Source organism: Cryptomeria japonica, chromosome 3, assembly GCF_030272615.1.
Source record: "Cryptomeria japonica chromosome 3, Sugi_1.0, whole genome shotgun sequence".
Taxonomy (NCBI): domain Eukaryota; kingdom Viridiplantae; phylum Streptophyta; class Pinopsida; order Cupressales; family Cupressaceae; genus Cryptomeria; species Cryptomeria japonica.
The window spans coordinates 490093664-490099663 of NC_081407.1; positions in this window are offsets into that span (position 1 = coordinate 490093664).

Genomic DNA, 6000 nt, shown 5'->3' on the forward strand with positions numbered 1-6000 from the left:
AAACTGTCTATCGGTATAAAAGATTGGTTTACTGGTATTAAGAAATAAGTTGGTTAAGTTGTTTTGGTTTGAATTTATTTGACAACTAATTCACCCCCCCCTCGCAGTTGCCTCCGGGACCTAACAATTGGTATCAGAGCCTAGTCCTCTTTTGCAGAAGTTTAATAGCTTGAGGAGATCCAATGTCTACTAACTATTTTAGGAAGGACAATCCTAAACATGATGGAACCAACTATGGCATATGGAAGATCAGAATGGAGACACATTTAAATTGCATTGGAAAGGAAATCTAGGAAGTTACAAAGAATGGCTATACTGCTCCTACTCCTAGTCAGCCTAATCCACCTACCTTGGGAAAAGATGAAGAAAATGATTGCAAAGCAAGAGAAGCACTTTTGAGCACATTAACAGATCAGCAAATCATGGGATTATTAGATAGGTCCACTGCTAAAGCTATTTGGGATCATTTGGAAACATTGAATGAAGGAGATTCCATAGTCAAAATTGCAAAGCTTGAAAGCTTCCGGGTCAGGTATGAAAATCTGAAAAATGGAAGAAGATGAAAGGAATTCTCCTTTTATGGAAAGAGTTAATGAAATTGTTTTGGGTATTAAATTTTGTCGAGGAACCTTAAGTGAAGATGAAATTGTTTCAAAAGTTTTAAGAGGATTGCCACCAGTATATAAAATGAAAGTCACTGCTATAAATGAGTTAAGAACAATGCCTAATACATCAGTAACTAGAGATACATTGATTGGAAAACTTTCAGCCTTTGAAATTGAGGAATTTGATCTTGTTGCTACTTTAAAGACAGATTTAGCCTTTAAAGCATCAACATCATCTGCATCATCATTTGACAAATCTAATTGGAAAGCCTTTTATGCAAGAGAACTTGAAGAAAGCAGGAAAGAAAATGAAGAACTTGAAGAGCTTGAAGCACTATTTGCAAGGAAAATTCTTGAAGGTCTAGTTGGAAGTAAGTATGAAGGTAAAGCACCCTTTAAATGTTTTAACTGTAATAAGATTGGTCACATGGCTTCAAGATGCCCTGATAGACATGCTAGACTAAGAGAAGAAGCTAGAAGAACATACAAGCCTAACCCAGAATATCAGAGATACAAATTTAAGAAGAATAAAGACAAATCTTGTTATCTTGCTGATGAAGGAGTGACTGATTATTCTGATGAGGATCCGACAGACAATGGATGGGTTTTTGTTGCTATAATAAAAGACCAACCGGCACCTACCATACAACTGGTAGAGAAGGCCTTGGCAGCTAAAGTTGAAGTAAAGGATGACTGGATCATTGATTCGGGATGTTCACATCATATGACAGGAGATAAAGGTAAATTCTTGAACTTTCAAGAATATAATGGAGGTCTAGTGAGATTTGGAGATGATAAAGCTTGTCTTATCAAAGGTAAAGGTACAATATCTCTTGATGGAAAGCATAATACTGACAATGTTTACTATGTTGAAGGTTTAAAGCATAATCTCTTGAGTGTTGGTCAATTAGTTGAGAAAGGATTTCAGTTACAATTCAAAAATGGAAAATGCAAAATCATGAATAAAACTAGTTTAGAAATTGCAACCAGTAATCAAACTAGAGGTAATATCTTTCATTTGAATAACAGTGAAAAGACATGCTTGATTTCACATATTGATGAAAGTTGGCTATGGCATAAGAGACTCTGTCATGTAAACTTTGATTGCATGGTAAAAATCAGTACTACTAAGGCAGTTAGAGATTTACCTAAAATTGTCAAACCTCACAATATAGTATGTAAGGAATGTCAATTTGGAAAACAAGTTAGAGCCACCTTCAAAAGTATTCCAGAAAAATCCAATAATTCTCTTGAATTAATTCACACTGATTTATGTGGTTTAGCTAGAACTAAAAGTTTACAAGGTGATAGATATTTCATGCTAATCATTGATGACTATTCTAGAATGTGTTGGGTTACTTTTCTCAAAGAAAAATCAAAAGCACTTGGGAAGTTCAAACTGTTCAAAGCAATGGTAGAAAATGAAACCAGTAAGAAAATCAAATGTCTAAGATCAGATCAAGAAGGAGAATTTACATCTAAGGAATTTAATGCATTTTGTGAAGTGAATGGAATCAGAAAATAGCTGTCAGCACCTCAGACACCATAGCAAAACAGAGTTGTTGAAAGGAAAAATAGAACTATCTTGGATGTTGCAAGAAGTATGTTATCAGAAGAAAATCTACCACATGTATATTGGAGAGAGGCAGTAAGTACAACGGTCTATACATTCAACAAAGTTCACATCAAAGGTGAAACCGATAAGACTCCTCATGAACTATGGTTTGGCATTACTCCTACTCTTAAATATTTTAGAATATTTGGAAGTAAATTCTATATTAGAAGGGATGAGTATATTGGAAAATTTGATCCTAGAAGTGATGAAGGAATATTTCTTGGTTATTCATCTAAAAGCAAGGCATATAGATTTTATAACAAAAGATTGCAGAAAATTGTTTTTAGTACAAATGTGAAGATTGATGAATAATTTAGAGGAACTTCAAGGTATATAGACTCTAAACCGGCAACAAAAATTCTAACAAATGAACCTACACTAAATCCACCGGTACAAAATGAAGATCTAGTTACACCGGTATCATCTGAAAATTCCACAATAACTAAGGAACTACAACAAAAAAAGACACCCCGGTATGTAAGACTGAATCATTCTGAAGATCAGATAATTGGAAATAAGTATAAAGGAGTTATGACAAGAGGAATATTGGCAAATGAAGAGGTATGTCTTATTTCTCAAATTGAACCATCATCTGTTAATGAGGCATGTGAAGATAAACATTGGACTAAAGCTATGGAAGAAGAATTAGAACAAATTGAGAAGAATAACACTTGGACATTAGTTCCCCGGCCTAAAGATAAAAATGTAATTAGAACCAAATGGGTATTCAGAAATAAACTTAATGAAGATGGTAAGGTAATCAGAAATAAAGAAAGACTAGTGTGTAAGGGATATTCTCAGAAAGAAGGAATTTATTATAATGAGACCTTTGCACTAGTAGCCAGAATTGAGGCAGTTAGACTATTTTTGGCTTTTGTAGCACATAAGAACTACAAAGTATATCAAATGGATATTAAATATGCATTTCTTAATGGAGATCTTGAAGAAGAAGTTTACATTGAACAACCCGATGGATTTTCTTTGACAGATAACAAAGATATGGTTTGCAAGTTAAGGAAAGCTTTGTATGGATTGCAACAAGCTCCAAGGGCTTGGTATGCAAGATTGGATAAGTATCTTTTGAAGATTGGTTTTTCTAAAGGTAATGCTAATAGCAACTTATATTATAAAGTGATTAATGATGAAATCTTGGTTATAGAAGTTTTTGTTGATGATATAATCTTTGAAGGACAAGATGGATTATGTAAAGAATTTTCTATTGAAATGCAACAAGAATTTGAAATGTCTATGATTGGAGAAATAAAATTCTTTTTAGGATTGCAGATTTTATAGACTGACAAAGGTATATTCTTGAGTCAATCCAAGTACTTAAAGGAGTTACTAAAGAAATTTGGGATGGAGAACTCTAAATTGGTAAGCACACCTATGACTACAAGTGACATACTATCACTAAGGGATGAATCTACACCTGTTAATCCAACTAGGTACAAATCTATGATAGGAGGTTTACTGTATTTGACACAAACCAAACCTAATATCATGAATGTAGTATGTATTGTTTCAAGATTTTAGAGTAATCCTAGAGAAAATCATGAATTGGCAGTAAAAAGGATTTTTTGGTACTTACAAGGCACTACAAATCTTGGATTATGGTATCCTAGAGATGAAAACTTTGAATTATGTGCATGCACAGATGCAAATTGGGCAGGAGATGTGAATGATATAAAAAGCACCACCGGAGGAGCATTTTTTCTTGGAAATAGACTAGTTTCTTGGTTGAGTAAGAAACAAAGTTGTACATCCTTATCAATAGTAGAATCAGAATATGTTGCAGCAACAACTAATTGTACACAGGTACTATGGCTTAAACAAATGTTGAAAGACATAAAGGTAAAATGCAAGGAACCTATTACTATCTATTGTGACAACACTGCAACAATAGATATATCTAAGAATCCGGTACTACATTCTAAAACCAAACATGTTTCTATCAAACTGAATTTTCTAAGGGAGAATGTTGAAGCAAAAGAAATAAAACTGGTTTATGTGAATACTAAAGAGTAGATTGCAGATATTTTCACTAAACCTCTGCCTAAGGAGACTTTTGAATATCTTAGAGATCAGCTTGGGGTCATACCCCCACTGGTAGATACATGGAGAGTTGATGTTTGTCATCAACTGACACAATTAATAGAGAAATCTTTTACTTCGGCTTTGATGAGGAAGCTACTTCTTAGGGGGAGTAGTTGGTATACTGAATTGGTTGGTATTTTGTATCTGAAAAATGTCTTTACTTTGGCATTTGAAGTCAAGGGGGGAGAGATTGGTATGGAAAAACAAAAGGAAACATATGTCACTCTCAGAGGGAGAGATTGTTACTTTGGGAGAGATTACTTATATTTTGGTAATTGTTGATATTTTGGTATTTGGCATTTCTATTTTGGTACTTTTATGGTTTTTCCATCTTGTGTTGCCATCAATGCCAAAGGGGGAGATAGTTGGTATTTTGGTATGGTTTTGTCATTGATGTCAACACTTACTAACACTTATCAACTCTGGCACTTTGGAGAATCAGCAACACTCGTCGGCAAGCAAATGACTCATGCACAGTCACCGGTATGTGGTACACCGACAGGATATAATGATCACTGACACTTGGAATGGCATGGAAAACACTTGGTTATGTTGAAGACATCATTTGGACACTTTGTCTTGGAGATTTGATTATTGGCATATTCGTATTTGCATATTTGCTATTATCGGCAAATAGGTCCAGGTTATACACCGGTAGGTTTATCTTTTCTAGATCAGCATGGCATGCTATGGAGATGATTTATTATTGTTGTAAATGCATTAAGTTGACATGTTGAATCGGTTATTGCATCGGGAATTAATTTATTTGTAAATTGATTTTATTGTAATATCCTTTAGAGCCAACCTACTAAAATTGGTCCTAGGTTATGATATAAACGTAAGATCTTATTTGTAAGATCGGGTGTGGAATGTGAAGAAGAATTGCGAGAAGGTATATGCGAGAATAAGCAGAGCTATACACGCAGACATCATTTGAAGGTAAAGCAAGGTTTATGTGAAAGTATATCATAACTACACCGGTACTGGATCCAGCATATGAAGATGCTATTTTGAGCAGTACATTCTTATTGGATTTAACCATCCAATTGTAGTCACTGTGACTCCTATTTTGTGTTTGTGCAGTGAGCTCTAGGCGCTTGGCCTTTTTGCATGTGCAGACCCCATTTATATACACTTAGTATCTGTAGTAGTATAATCTGATTGTGGGTAAGGTTTCCCACCGTGGTTTTTCCCCTTACAGGGTTTCCACATACAAATATTGGTGTCAAGTGTTGTGGATGACTTTGTTTTTGGTTTCATGCATTAATATTTACCAGTATTGCAATTAACTAATAAAACTATCTACCGGTATAAAAGATTGGTTTACCGGTATTAAGAAATAAGTTGGTTAAGTTGTTTTGGTTTGAATTTATTTGACAAATTATTCATCCCCCCCTCTCAGTTGCTTCCAGGACCTAACAATCTTCACGTGGGCTAGACCCCCCGCTGGACCCCTCCCCCGAAAACCCATAACCCACTTTCTTCTCTGGCAGGGTACCACCAGTCTGTGGAATGTCAACAGTCTTCGAAATGTCTGGAGGCTTGTTCTTATCTCCCATTGGACCAACTCCTTTGTTCTGGTTGCTCCCACCATTGGAACCAGAGTTCCCATCTTTCAGAGAATTTGAATTTTGAATTCTCCCATTGTCGCTTCCTACTCCTTGCAGCTGCGACCTAATTTTAGGT